This window comes from Mustela nigripes, chromosome 15 (assembly GCF_022355385.1).
Source record: "Mustela nigripes isolate SB6536 chromosome 15, MUSNIG.SB6536, whole genome shotgun sequence".
Taxonomy (NCBI): domain Eukaryota; kingdom Metazoa; phylum Chordata; class Mammalia; order Carnivora; family Mustelidae; genus Mustela; species Mustela nigripes.
In genome coordinates, this window is record NC_081571.1 from 83873694 (window position 1) to 83888483 (window position 14790).

At 57.6% G+C, this 14790-nt stretch overlaps 1 long non-coding RNA gene across 3 annotated transcripts; it reads right to left on the reverse strand.

Annotated features, from left to right (window-relative positions):
• Positions 1–266: 266 nt before the first annotated feature.
• LOC132002751 (uncharacterized) lies at positions 267–14619 on the reverse strand. Of its 3 annotated transcripts, XR_009399999.1 has the most exons (5): positions 14533–14619; positions 2620–2753; positions 2134–2249; positions 841–1144; positions 267–730 (listed from the first exon to the last, which is right to left on the reverse strand). It is a non-coding gene; the product is annotated as an uncharacterized LOC132002751 (long non-coding RNA). The 3 variants fall into 3 exon arrangements; XR_009399997.1 differs by having other exon boundaries at positions 267–1144; XR_009399998.1 differs by lacking the exon at positions 14533–14619 and adding an exon at positions 13842–14079 and having other exon boundaries at positions 267–1144.
• Positions 14620–14790: the final 171 nt, after the last annotated feature.

Below are 14790 nucleotides of genomic sequence, written 5' to 3' on the forward strand. Positions count from 1 at the left end.
CAGAGACTTTAACCCGAAGGGGAGGCAGGAATCCCACACAGATGCGTCACCTGCGCTGTCCTGTTGCAAAGGCGAGGGGGAATTTATAAATAAAAATAAGGCGCCGAGGCAAACCCTCGACATTTTCCGGCCGTTACTGACAGCCGCACCAGGGCTGTGAAGCTATTTCAGAATCTGCTGTGTATTTTAGGGGAAGTTGCATGTAGAAATAACTGACAAATGAATGTTGATCCAAAGAAAACTGGAAGCTCAGGTGGGGAGTTAAAGGTAGTATGTCATTATTTAAACAGTGTTGACACGGTAAAGAGCATTCTTCGGCTCTTACGCAAATGGAAGGGATGCAAAACCGTGCCAGTGGATGTAATTACAGTTTAACAGGCGCCACTCGGTTCCTGAGGTTACAAAACTAGGAATTTTTTAAAATAAATGACCCCTATCCTCGTGTGTTTTCTCTCCGCGGAACGCAAGTATCTTTTACTGGACGCGCTACAGGAGGACGTGGTCTTCCCTGCGCCACAGGGCGGCTGCCTTGCTGCACACTCTCCCGCGGGCGCCCCGCGCCGCCGGCTTTTCTGTGGCAGAAGCGCCGTCGCGTCTTCCACAGCTGGGGCAGGGGCGGCCGTGGAGCCCCGCGGCCGAGGCAGCGGCGTCTTGGCTTCGGGGACAAGTGAGGACCCGACAGCTCTCTCAAGTGTTACATCGCACCTTTAGTCCCGTTATCTTCCAGGACCTTGAGAAGAACGTCAGAATATTGTCTGTTCAGTAACTTACGCCATGTGATCATTAAAGAACCAGAATTATTCACTTAAAACGTGAAATTCAGGAAAACAGCCTGTGCACCTGTCATCTGCCGTTCGGGCCGAAAACAAGAAATAAACTCTGAAATCCCCCATTTCCTTTGGGGAGGCTGGACTCCTTTTGTTAAGTTGGACCCTCAAAGTTTAAGCCGTGGGAACGGCACTTTGCAGCTTTCCGACAGACTAGCGCCTCACGAGTGCGTCCTGAGACCATCCGTCGTGTGGCATGATGACGTGGAGAAGGGCCACGGCTCCCCGTGAGCGGCAGCGGCGGAAACAGGCGTGCAGTGGGTGCTGCTCCTGGACCATCCGGCCTTGCCCTGCTCTCTGCTGTGGCTCCCGGGCTTCTGCCGGCAGAGACCAACGCACGGTGACACCCCAGTATCAGAACCCTCCCAGCCCACCAGGCCCGTTTCCCCTAACTACTAAGTACTTAAAAAATCACACATTCTACCTAAAAATCCCACTTTGGAGCCTCTCTCCAGAGATCAGGCCTGATGACCGGGAGCTCAGGCTCCCTTCTCTGGAGTGCGAGTTTGCAGGGGATGTGGCATCCCCTTACTCCGCCACCTCACTGAGGACCCCCGGCCCCATGGACATGTCCCCAAACACCAAGCATAGGGACCCCCAGGCCGCCCCACCAGCAACAGGCTCCTTCTTGTGTCTCTGCGAGTTTCATGTTCCCAGGGGGGCTTAGGCCACGAAGACTCGAGGAAGGACTCTGCTCCTCAAAGCACGGCCCGGGCACCGCGGCCTCAGTCCTGCCCACAAGCGGCTTATAAGTGCGCAGTCCGCGGCAGAGCAGGATCCGCGGGCACGCAGTGGGAGCCGGTGACGGCCGGCTGTGCGAGACCGAGGCTGTGGGTACTGAGAACTCGGGCCTGATCCTGACACAAAACCCACACATAGTGAGCACAAAGGTGACCCACGTGCATGTGTAATGACCGCGGGACATGAGCCACGAGCCCTGGGACCCATGCCAGTGCAGGGAGGCTGGGGCGGCCCCTGCCCTCCAGGAGGCCGTGTGGGTGCCGCCCAAGAAGGACAAAGGTGATGTCCTGCGGGCCGGGGTCCTCATGAGCCCACAGCCTGCCAGCGGTGGGGGTTCCCGGCCGCCACCCCCAAGCTGGGGAGCTGGCAGGTCGGCTGCGAGGCAGAGATGCGGGGCTCGAGCCAGCACACCTGGGCCCGCGGATGGCGGGCAGAGGCCGCACCTGCGTGTGCCTCCTTCGCACACACACTGTGGCGCGCACGGCACCGTGTCGGATTTAATGATCACGGATTGGAACAGTCGCTTCTGTCTACAGAGATCAAGAAAGTCTTCACCAAAAAGCACCTGCCGGAGCTGGTCGTGTAAGACGAGTAGGGTTGAGGTTGTTTCTCCGTAGCGCGTCCTCGCTCTGCTTCTGTCCTCCAGCTTGGCTGATTCAGGGCGATGTTCGCCTGCGGCCCCTTGGGAGGACAAATCGGAGGAAAGTCTGGATTTTTTAAGTAAAATCTTTGCGGCTTCCCTTGCTCCGGATGCCCCCTCTGGTGGGCTCAGGAGTCCTACACCCTTCCCCACGAACTGACTCACTCTGGCCCCCACGTCCTATAGGACCTGAGGAACCACCCTGAGCCCCTGTCCACTGGCCAGAGCAGGCACCAATGGGTGTTGCTGGCTTCAAGGTTCTCCCAAGAGTGGGGCCCAGGCTCCCCAGATGCTAGCCCAGGTGCAAGCTCCCCACATCTGCGCACCATGGCTCTGGCCCACAGAGCACCCGTGGCTGTGTCTCTGGTCCCCTCGAGGAGCACGTGGCCCCGGCCAGCCCAGAACACTCACCGTCCAGAGGAGGGAGCCGCACCCCAGCTCCTCTCCTGCCAGCTGCGAGGCAACAGACCACGAGGGCTGGAATAGCCTCAGCCTTCTCCTTTGCCAATGTGGAGCTCTAGAAAACCTCTTCCAGCACGTACGTTCTAGAATATAATTAGGAACGGTTATGGTCTGGAAGCATCTCCCATCTAGGAGGGGGCAGCATGCTTGTATGTGGTTCGCAAGCCGCAGGCAATCCAAATCTATGTTCCGGTGTTTCTCCTGGGCGTGCGTGGCTGCGGACGGCTGCACTGGTCGTGCGTGGCTCTGCCTGGCTGTGTGGGGTTCTCGCAACTGTTCTGGTGTGAGCTTTGCTTACCTGCTCCAGCTGGATGAGCCCCTACAAACACTGTTTCCTCGTGTCGGCCATAATGTCTACGCCACGCCTTCACCACAGACCCTATGCCCAGTTAAGAGCGTGGGCCAGCAAACCACCCGAACTGTGTGGCTTGAAACAACAGTGTACTATTACCTCCACCGTCCTGGGTAGACAGGCTCAGCTGGGGGCTCCTAGCACCCCTCACTTGGCATCGGGAGGAACTGATGCTGAGGTTGTCGGAAGGTACCCTCCTGGCTCGCCTGGGCCCAAGCTAGGGTAGCGGGAGCGCTGGACATTTCTGCCTTGCAGTCTCTCTGGGCCTGTCCCTTCAAGTCCAGAAAATGCATGGAGTCACTCAAGTCTCATGTATTATTATTCAAAAATCAGTTATAATAGCTCAAAAACCCACAGCCCTTGCAAACTACCTTGGGAACCTGAAGCAGTGTTGGGGGTGAGGCAGCTGCTGCAGGACTGGCCACAGCACGATGCCGCACTGCCACGGGGGCCTTCAGGGAACACCCGCCTCTGGAAAGCGCTGGGCGCACCTGCCAAGGCAGCGACTTCGCAAATCTGGGGGAGGTGGTGCATTCCCTTCGGACCCTCATCAGGAGCTGCTCACCGGTCTGGAAAGTCACACCCCGGGCCCCTGGCAGCCCTGTCGCCACCGTGCTCGGTGCGCCAACAGGACACATCTGTGGGTCAGTGCACCCCGAGGCTCTCTCTCCGTGCGTGTAATGTGGACACCAACACAGGCAGCAGCCGTCGGGTGTTCCAACGCCCGGCGGAACACGCTCTCCTTCCCACAAACTCAGAGACTTTTAAAGCCGAGAACGAGCTCGTCCTCGTCGTCCTGCCCAGGGACTCCGCTTGGGATCTCATATACGCGAGTATCAGTCCCTTTCCTTCTATCACAGTTTATCTTGATTAATTTCCTCTAGTTACGTTAAACATAACGCTGTCTTTCGGGTGTGTGGGTCCGTCGTCAGAGGGCGACGGACGTCCGGGTAAAGGGTGGTGGAGGTGGGCACGGCGGCCCGGGAGCCTTGCCTCGGAACACGCGGCAGTCACCGGCTCTCGGACCGCGCGTGCGGCCGGACAGCTGTTCCCTCGGCGGGCAACGCGCGGGCTTCCGACGACCGGCGACCACCCCCGGCTGAGGCCAGCAGGCCGACCAGCGTTCGTGGACACCCGTGCGGAGGAGCTGCTAGGAGCCGTCAGAGTTTCCGTGCTCTGACCTGACCACACAAAGACAGCAAAGAGCGGGAACTTTGTCTCCACACGAGCCGCGGCGTCTCAGAACAAGCAGCTCTCGGAGGCCCAGGAGCACGGCCAGCGCGGAGGCTCTCGTCCTTGGAGCCGCGGGGCCCTCAGGCTTTCAAGGTGACGCCCACGGCGGGGAGCCGGCCGTCTGAAAGGAAGCATCGATCTAGTGGCTTCACCCCCAAAACATCCATTGTTTTCAGCCACAGGATGACAGAGTCATTTCAGAGATCCGTATTGGCCTCCCCTCTCGGGGGTCCTGCCCCTCAGAACCTCCCGTGGCTTCCTCTCGCGCAGCCGCTCGCGAGGGGCCGGGGGACCCTGCCGGCCCCCAGGCTTTAACGGCACGATGAGGCGGCGCCTGGACCCGGTTGTCAGAAGAGGAGAAAATCTTAAAACGCTTTCAGAAGACACATCAGTGGGTAGTTACGTAAAATAGGAGGAGAGGGAGAGAACAGGTTGAGCAGGTAGAGAGAGGTTCTCGGTCAGACTTGCGTGGGACGGAGCGGTCGCGGAGCAGGGGAAGCCGACGGGAAGGCCGCAGGGAGGGACGGCGCCTGGGCCAGACGCGGGCAGCACCGAACACCCCTCCCCTGCGGGAGTGGACCTGCAGGCACCAGGTGTCCCACTCTACAGGGGGAAACCAAGGCACGAGGAACCCAAACTCTAGCTGAGCTCACAGACGATCTGACCCTGGCGGTCCGGCTCCTGACGTGGCCGCCCCGCCTCTTCCCACACCCGCAGAGGCCGTGAGCCGTGGGCAAGATGGGCACAGCGTGCAGGGGGCTGCGGGGCTGGAGCAGGAGGGGCGGGCGGGCCCAGGGGTGCAGGGTGCTGGGGTACAGAGGAGGAGGAGGAGGGCCCAGGGTCTGTAGGGAAATGAAGTGCACACAGAAGTCGGCCTGGAGCGGTGCGGTCGGTCCGCGGGGTCCCGGAAGCAGACCGAGTTTCTACTTCCGAGCACCTACGCAGCAGTGTGGTCCAGTTCATGTGCCGGGAGAGGGTCCTCAGGCAGGTGCAGGTGCGGAAACGGAGGGAAACTCTGGGGGGCGTCGCCGCCGCCGGGGGCTCTGCCGGCCTCTCCAGGGGCGTCGCCTGCTGGCTCCAGCCCACTCCCCCGTCTCCTGCTGGCTCCAGCCCACTCCCCACCCCTTCACTCCCTGGCTCCCCCCCGCCGCGCTCTTCCTTTCTCCATCAGTGTCTGTTCTCAGCGTCAGACTTATATTATGGGTATTATTACGACCTCACATGCACTGAATTACGTGGGGCTCCTGGGGGGCTCAGCCGGTGAAGCCTCTGCCTTCGGCTCAGGTCATGATCTCAGGGTCCTGGGATGGAGCCCCGCGTCGGGCTCTCTGCTCCGTGGGGAGCCTGCTTCTCCCTCTGCTGCTCCCCCTGCATGTGCCCCCTCCCACTCGCTCGCTCTCCCCCATTTCAAATAAATAAACAAATAAATCTTTTAATAAATAAAATAAAACCCTAACAAGACCAGACTTGGATGAGGCTTCACTCCCTTCAAGTGAAATGAAATTCAGAAGCTTTCAAAGTAAAAAAAGTCATAAGGTAGTTCAGGTTTTTACTCACGTAGATATTGTTCATTTTGCTGAGTCAAGGTTTTCTGTCCTTTGGGGGGCCGCTGAGGGCTCTAACCCACCATTCGCGCGAGCAGCCCTAAGTGTGGCGGCTGTGGGGGGCGTCCTATCCACAGCGTCCTTCCCCCGGGGACTCAGCAATGCCTCTGTGAGACGCAGAGTCTGTCGCTCTGCGGCCAGGCCACTGTGACTCCTCAGCTCAGGAAGTGGCGTTCAAACTTCACTTGGAAAACTGGACTCCATTATTTCAAACAAAAGTTACAAGAAACATGCAAATGGAACGGTGGGTTGTTGTCTTGCAGCAGACGAGGACAGTGTTTCGGGGCACCGTCGCCCGAACGTGGCCCTCCACTGCGCACACGACGACGCGGCCCAGGCCGTGCAGCTGCTGCATGAGCAGAGGCTGGGGTACGTTCTCCTACACATGCCCGTGCTCCGGGGCTCCAGCCGCAGCCCTGCCCGTGACCCGCTCAGGGTTGGCACGACTTTGATCTCGGAATAGAATTAGCCCCGATCCCTCTGCCCAGTGGACACTGTATGACCCTCACTCCACTGTCTTAATGGTTCCTTCACTACAAAACCACAATCGAATGACCGTGTCAGCCATCTCCGAGGTTTGGAAGTAGATGTTCCTAACATAAATCGATAGAAAGGAAACCAAAACGGAAGGGCCCATTATTGTTGCAGATGTCTTTGTGCAACACAACTTTGCACCGAACTCCGGGCCACCCGGAGCCCCCAGCAGCCGTCCCCCGTCTCAGGCACTCACCTAACGAGGATGTTCACAAGCGGCTCTGCTGCGGGACCATCGGACGGACCTTCAAGGCTGGCCCGTCCACCCCCTAGAGCGGCTGGCTAGCAGAAGTGGAAAAGTCAGACTTCTGAGTGTTCGATTCCAAACAGACACAGAGGGGTCCCGGCCACAGCCTGACCGTTCCCTGGACCAAGAACTGCGTGTTCCTGCGACTTTCCATTGCGTGACTTTTCAGTTAAACAGGCAGAGGCACAAGAAAGCCCCGCACGCACGTTTAGAATTGAGTGAAGAGCACCTTTAGGGAGCCGGTCCTTTCTGCCTCCAGACCAGCTCTCCGGGAACCCTGAGCCTCCTCGGCAGGACACGGCAGGCGGGCGCTGGTCTGCTCTGCTGCTGTCCTTCAGACTGACCATGCCTTACCGCACTCCCTGAAGCCGTTTCCTAAATTAATTAGCTCTTGGGTGTCTGTGGCTGCTGACTTATTAACATGTTATTCCTTCCAAAAGTATTTAATTCTTAAATGGTGCCCCCAATAACAGTATTTCAAGCAAAGGAAGAAGTCTCTAATGGTGAAAATTCAGCCACGGGAGCCAGTAAGGAAACCACCTGGGTCCCTGTGGGTTTAAGGAGCCGCGTACTGTGTCGACATCTACGGTCGGTTCTGGGAACTGCAGCCGCCCGCGGCACTTCCTCGGGGGTCGCCGCAGCCCCCCAGCGTCGTGGAAATGCACTTCTCCTCTGAACACGTCAAAGTCCAAGGAGAACCGCTGCGCTTCCACCTGCGCCTCTGGCTCCAGGGCTGTTGCCTGCGTTGTTAGAAGATGCGTGAGCTCTTACTTACCAAGCACAGGCTTGGGCGAGTGGCTGCTACAAGACTGATTCCGGGGAGTCCAAGACGGACCCAGCCCCGGCCTCCAGGCTCCAGGGTCGTCTCTAAAAAAGCAGCCAATGAGCAAAAACATCTTTCGCTCATTTGCAAAAACACAGCAGCCGTGAGCGTGAACTGGTTTGCTAAGGTGTCTCCTCTCAGAGACCCAGAGAGCGCCCTTTGCGCTTTCCCGAGCGGACGGGTCCTGCCGCTCTCCGGACTCTCGTGAGTGAAGAGCAGAAAAGAGGGGCACAGGAGCCGAGCAAGTGCAGACGGAGGGAAAACGGCCGGAGGAGAACAGCGTGCGAGAGTGGAGACAGGACAGCGTGACCGGTGAGCCCGGGCCGGGTCCCCGTGCCGCCACCGAGAAGCCGGTAACTGTCCTCTCTGCGCCCAAAGAGCGCGACCCTTGCTATGCCTCCAGGAACAGTTTCCGGGGAAAGGTACGTCCCCCGTGGAGGCGAAGGTCTCACCAAACGCACGTGCGATGTTCCCGCAGTTCCCACGTTCAGCCAAAAGTTCCTCAAGTTAATTACACATTCTCCGAGCGCGCGGCCTCGTCTCTTCATATCTGCACACGTTTCCTCGCACTTTTGTTCTGATTTTTAAAGAACCTTGACTAATTCACTTTAGTGCAGAGCTAATCCCACACCAGAGGGCTAAGTATAAAACAAGTGACATCCTCAAATGGGTGACAAAAACGAGCAGACTGGGGGTCATTAAGTGCTCATTAGCCGCGTGTTGTCACGTTAACTACGGGGTGTAGCGCCAATTTTCTCTTCTCTGTCAGGCGCTCACGCGCCCCGCTTTCAGGGAGCCGCTGGGTGGTGTGGTGCCCGGAGCACGGCCCGCTCAGCTCTGCTCCCTCAGGATCTCGAAGCGCCGCCGCCGTCACCACAACTTCCCAAGTTTGCCAGGAAGAAGCTGCTACGCGCGTCTGTCGGCCGCAGCGAGGGGCCGGCGCGATCGAGCCTCAGAAAGGAGTTCTGGGCACCCGCGCCCCACGCACAGACTGGCTTTGTTTGAAGTCGTGGTTTTAGAAGCTGAACAACGGTCACATGATCCGGACATTCGGGATTTCTGGTTTCAAGTCCCGGTCACACTTTGCTCCACGAGGAGCGCCCGAGACACGTCTCCAGTGCCTGCTCCCGGCCGTGACCGAGAAGGTCGGAGCTCACGCGAGCGCGGCTGGTGCCCCACTTCGCGGCCTCTCTACCCCGTCTCCCTGCTCGTCCCTCCGGGTGACGCTCTTTTAAGATGAGAGACTGAAACCCTGCATATCAGCCGGGCTTTGCGTCGCGGTCCGGCGCAGCCTTCCTAGCACGATCGAGGGATGAGGCCACCCCGTCCTCCAACAACACCGCCTTCTGTCCCGCATATTTGCTTTTGACAAAACAACATCGCAAAGCACCATCGGGGCCCTCGTTTGAGTTCCAGAGACTGACTGAGTCCAACGGGACAGAGCCTGAAACCACCACGCTGGTCTCGGGAAACACCGGCTGGGCTTTTCTAGGTCAGCCCCCGCTCGCAGCATTTCCGCCGGGTGGCCAAAGCCGCGACGCACGGGACCCGCCCCGGAAACGCAGTCTCTGCGGGGGAAACAAGGAGGGGGAAGGAGCGGAAGAAGGCAGGAGTGGTCCGGGGGGCTCTGAGCGACGCCCGGAGCTGGGCAGACCTGCCCTGTGGCGTCTAGCTTCCGTGGCCCACCCTTGGGACTCCCCGTCGAGGCACCCGAGACGCAGAGCTCTCGCCGCCTGTCGAGGTCCTGTGAGCGCCCCCGGGGCCCGAGCCTGTGTGGACAAGGCCTCAGCCTGGTCCGCCCAGGAGGAAGGGCCACTGGCACCCCCCCACAGTGGCCTCTGTGCACACGCCCCCCGGCAGATCTGCGGGGCCCCAGAGCCCTGCGCTTCTGACACAGCCCGTCGTTCTATTTAAAGCGATCTGAAGACAAAAGTAAGAAGACAATCGCGCAGATTGCAGAGACCAAAGAGAGGAGCAGGGAAGGGAGGCGCCGAGAGCCGGCAACCACGCAGCACAAACAGCTCCGCAAATGACCGAGCCCCGTCCCAGCTAACAGCGCGCTTTAACACCTGAATACATTCACACGCCTGATTAAGCACTGACAGCATACGCCCGTGCAGGCAGATTACACGCTGTAATGTGTCTTTGCAAGAGGCAGCGTATTAATCACTGTTTGTATACTTCTCCAATTACGTTCCTTTAATTCCTTCATTGGGAGAACAGTTTACATTACAGCAGCAGCGTCACTTCTGGTTTCGAAACAATGGATTATACGTATATTGCCAAATTACGGGTCTCCGGGACATTTTCATAAGTGAAAACAACTGTAAAGGGGCTTCAAAAACTCGATTCGGTTGGGGCGCCTGGCGACGTGCAGACGGACTCACGGTCACCTCCTCCCGCTGCCCCCCGGGCCTCCCGGTGGACGCAGACATCCGACTCTCCCCCTACTCCACTTTTCTGGGGGCAGAGGTTGGAAACCAGTGCGGGCCACAGCTCCCTCCCTGGCCCCGGGGCTTTCTGTCCCCCCCACTGACCCCAGCGGCATTTGTTCCGTGCCCGAGGGTGCCTCTTCCCTCCCAGAACCCCCAAATCCTGCCAACCCCACCCGTCCAGGTCCGGCCAGCAGGGAGTCTGGCCTGGGACCACATGACCGTGCAGAAGCCACGCAGCAGCAGCAAGCAGAGCTCCTGAGACAGGACGTCAGTGAGGGGGTCAGAGAGCCGCTGAAGGAGGGGCAGGGCCGGACACAGCCAGGTGCGGCAGAGAGGCCCCCGGGGACCGGACTCAGCCCAGTGAGCAGGGGCGAGGAGGCACCAGGAGGGGATAAAGGACTCAGACCATAGAGCGCCTGTCCTGGCGGGATTCTGTGGCAGCCGAGGAGGCTCCGTCTAAGTGACTTGTCTGAGGTTGCCAGGCAGGAAGGGGTTAAGCTAGCAGGTGAGTTGGCCTATTAACCCCGTACACGCCATGTCTCCACAGCTTGGCCATGCTGGCTGTGGGCCCCAGTGTTCTCCAGGTGAGCCCCAGGGACGTCCAGTGGGGACTACTGGAGCAGACACCCCTCCCCTACTCTTCTCACGAAGCACAGTGAAACCCACTGACATCGTGCATCAAACAAATGCGAGAATTCTCCAGAAGACAGAGAGAAGGCAGAGAACAAGGGGCCTCAGGACCCAAGGAACAGCCTGGCAGTGAGGCCCCTGGCTCCTTGGGTTGTCTTGTGAACCCCAGAGGGTCCAGCTAGAGACGCCGGCACACAGAAATACCACAGACCCCGATGAGAATCCTCATTCCCTCTAACCAAATGACAGCAGCACGGGGTGGGCTCCTACTACAGGATTAACACTGTAGCAGCTCTAATCCAGCCAAACACCACAGGAAAAAATGTCACCCTGTCCCAGCCACCGGCCAAAGTTGAATGGGGAGCCTTGCCTTGCCCCCTCACTAGGCTACTCTACCACCGCCCAGCCCAGGCAATGGTGCAGGAGGCTGAGCAGGGAAGCCGGACTCCGCTCACCTCCCCCTCCTCCCCCAAGCCCGTTGATGTGATGGTGACCCTGGAGCAGTGTCAGAGGCCAGCCGGCAAAGGACAAGGTCCAAATGAGACCCAGAGTCTTACACCACGAGGCACGCACTGACCAGGTGTCAGAGACCACAGGTCACATGGGAGCAGGGAGAGAACGTGCAGAACGAGAAGATGTGAGCACACCCAACACCGAAGTCACGCGGGTGTTAGAACGAGAAGACGTGAGCACACCCAACACCGAAGTCACGCGGGTGTTAGAACGAGAAGACGTGAGCACACCCAACACCAAAGTCACGCCGGTGTTAGAACGAGAAGACGTGAGCACACCCAACACCGAAGTCATGCGGGTGTTAGAACTGTCTGGTGAGGGTTTCAAAGTGGTGAGATCACACGCATCCACAGGAATCAATACAAGTGAAAATAGGAAGTCTCCATGAAGATAGGGTTTCAGCAAATAAACAGAAAATAGGAAGAACCAAATGGCTATTTTAGAACTAAAAAATACAGTGTCTGAAGATTTTTTAAAAAACTCATAAGGTGGGGACACCTGGGTGGCTCAGTGGGTAAAGCCTCTGCCTTCAACTCAGGTCATGATCTCAGGGTCCTGGGATGGAGCCCCGCATCGGGCTCTCTGCTCAGCAGGGAGCCTGCTTCCTCCTCTCTCTCTGCCTGCCTCTCTGCTTGCTTGTGATCTCTCTCTGTCAAATAAATAAATAAAATCTTTAAAAAAAAAAAAAAAAAAAAACCTCACAAGGTGGACTCTGTAGCAGAATGGAGTAAACAGAAAAGCACCGTGGAGGGGAAAAAACATAAGCCAGGAGACACTCCGCATTGTATTGACCACATCAGCACGCTAGTGGGGAAGGAGTCACATGATCACATCGATTCTCGCAGAAAACCGTTGGACAATGCCCCAGACTGACATACAGGTTTAACACAATTCCCATCAAAATCCCAGCAAAACTTTTCTTCAGATATAAAAAATATTATCCTAAAATCCATATGGATTACAGACAATAATTATAGGTTATAAACATAAAATTTTTAGAAGATAAGTGAAATCTTCAAGACCTGAGACTTGCTGAGGGGATATGACACCGAGAGCGTGGTCAATGGGGGAAAACAGTGTGCTGTGGGGGGCGCCCGGCCAGCTGAGATCAGTGGGACTCACTCAGGGCAGGACAACGGAGCAGAAGCTTCTTGGGTGCATGGGAACAGAGTGGCGGGCAGGGCGGCGAGGGAGAGACAGTCTGCCACAGGCAGTTGACAGATGCTCCAGTTACAGGCTTACACCGCAGACTGAAGAAGTGTGGGATACTTGGCTCATCTTAGGAACTGTGGCTGGCTGTACATAGCCCATGGGTCAGCCAGGGCTGGTGGCTTTTTCCAGGTGGGTCACTTCATGGGCCTGTTGGTGTCAGCCCGGCGGGCACTCTGGGCCCTTCTGCTTCACTCAGATTTCCACTGCTCAGGCCTGTCGCCTAGCAGCAGCCTCTACACGCTGGATTCAGCAAAATTAAAAAGAAATGTTGCTCTACAAAAGACCTTGTAGGGAAGAGGAAAGACGGGCTGCAGACCAGGAGGAATGTTTTACGCATCGAATATCGAACAAAGTACTCATATTTAGAATAAACATACAAAGAACTCTCAAAATTCGACAGTAAAAGAATAAGCAATCCAGTCAGAAATGTGCAAAAGACATTGTTTTCAGTGGAACAATGGTCCCACAGAGATGCGTCTGTGTGCCCGGCCCAGAACCTGCAGAACCTGTGAGCATGTGTTGGCTGGCGGAGGGCAGCTGTGGTTGTAGATGGAATTAAGCTTGCCAATCATCTGAATTTAGATGGAGAGATCGCCCTGGACTGCCCATGTGGTCCTGCATTCGGTTTCTCCAGAGAAACAGAGCCAATAAGTGGTGGATAGAGAGACAGATTTATCTCAAGAACTTGGCTCCCAGGATTGTGGCATGTCTCAGATCTGCAGAGCGGGGACAGGCTGGGGACCCAGGCAGGAGTGGTGTTGCCAGTCGCATCTGAAGGCCATCTCCTGGAAGAGGTCCCTCCCTCTTAAGGGAGAGCAGTGCCTTTGCTCTAATCAGGCCTTCCACTGATTGGATGAGGCCCACCCACATTACGGAGAACAATCTGCTTCACTCCAAGACCACCAATCTGAACATAAATCCCAACACACAGAAAAATCTAGGATAATGTTTGACCACATAACTAGGCAACATGGCCCAGCCAAGTTGACACATGAAATCAACAATCACAGAGGCCACAGCAAACCCATACAAAAGGGAGAACCAGAGACAGGACGAGCTTTGAGGACATGGGGGGCCTTCTGGAAGCTAGGAGAGTAAGGAAAGAGGTTCTAGAGCGCTCCCAGAAGGCACGCACTGCCGCCAGCCACCGCGGTTTTAGCCCAGTGAGACCGAGTGTAGACTTCCCACCTCCAGAACAGGTTAGATTATTAACCTATGAGGGTTTTTTTTATTCTTAATTATCTACTTGTCAGAGAGAAGAGAGCACAAAATAGCAGAGGGAGAGGGAGAAGCAGACTCCCCGCTGGGCAGGGATCTGGACTTAGGACTCGATCCAAGGACTCTGAGATCGTGACCTGAGCCAAAGGCAGCTGCCTGACTGGCTGAGCCCCCCAGGCACCCCGGTAAGGGCACACTGTTATGAGTGAGTGCTCGGGTCTCCCCGGCTCGGCCTCCCACACCCTTCCAGGGAAATGCCGGGAGCTTCCTTCCACAGGTGCCACCTCGCTCTCTCGGTGGTCGTGTGGAGGAAGTTATGGAGCAGATCCAGGCCGTCCAGGGCCCGTGGTTGGAGGGGTTGTGTAACTACCTGGACGGCTCCCTGACGGCAAGCGAGAGTTTTCCGTCATTCCTGCTGCTGCTCTCCATCTGTGGCTCTCCCCCCCGTGCCAAGGACCACGTCTGAATGGCCCAAGTCCACACCACGGTCCGTGTCCTCAGACCACACATCACCAATGAACTCGAGTGGGACATGAGGACCACCGGGCCACCTGCAAACGTAAGCCGAGCGCACGTGTGGGATGGGCACCGCAGATGTTCTCAGTGCCCGCCACGGTCCCTCCTCGAGGCCGATGGCTTCCTCGGCGTCCCTCAGGAGGAGAACAGCGAGGGCTGTGGTCGGGGCCTATTCCCGCGATGAGAACCCCGAGACACGCCCGGGGCACCTGTCATCCTTACGGTCAGTGCCAGGTTCGAGGAGGCATGGTTGTTGTCTCCTTGTATGACCACCCCCGGGACCTCACCCTGTCCACACCAGCGCACTGGCTGGGCAGACCAACGACCCTACTCTAAAGTGGGGATAGGCCTCAGTCCTACGTGGGACGGGCTTGAGGCCAGCCAACTGGGTGCTTCCTGGAGGAAGTACCAGAACCTCACTGGTACTGACGGAGGGAATGAGCTCCTGTCTCGTGATCAAAGTCCACCACGGCGAGAGAGCCGGTCTGAGTCTGAGAAGGAAGGAGGGGCAGCAGGGGTGCGGGGCGACAGCGGGGGCGTCTCACCTGCTCTTCCCAGACCCCTGGGACTGGGGGCTCCTGCACGTGCCGTGTAACCAACCAGCTCTCCTTCCAAGGAAACTCTTCACGTAAGCTGATTCCGGCGGGTTCGGCTGCTCGCCCTCGGAGTCTTGACGATTATCCCACCGCTCCGGGCTTCGGGATCCGCAGGTCGGGCAAGGTCCAGACCAGGCAGGGAGGGCATGTCTGCTACCCTACTGCCGCAGCCAGATTCCTGGCCTCTTCTCAGTCACAGGTCCCCGG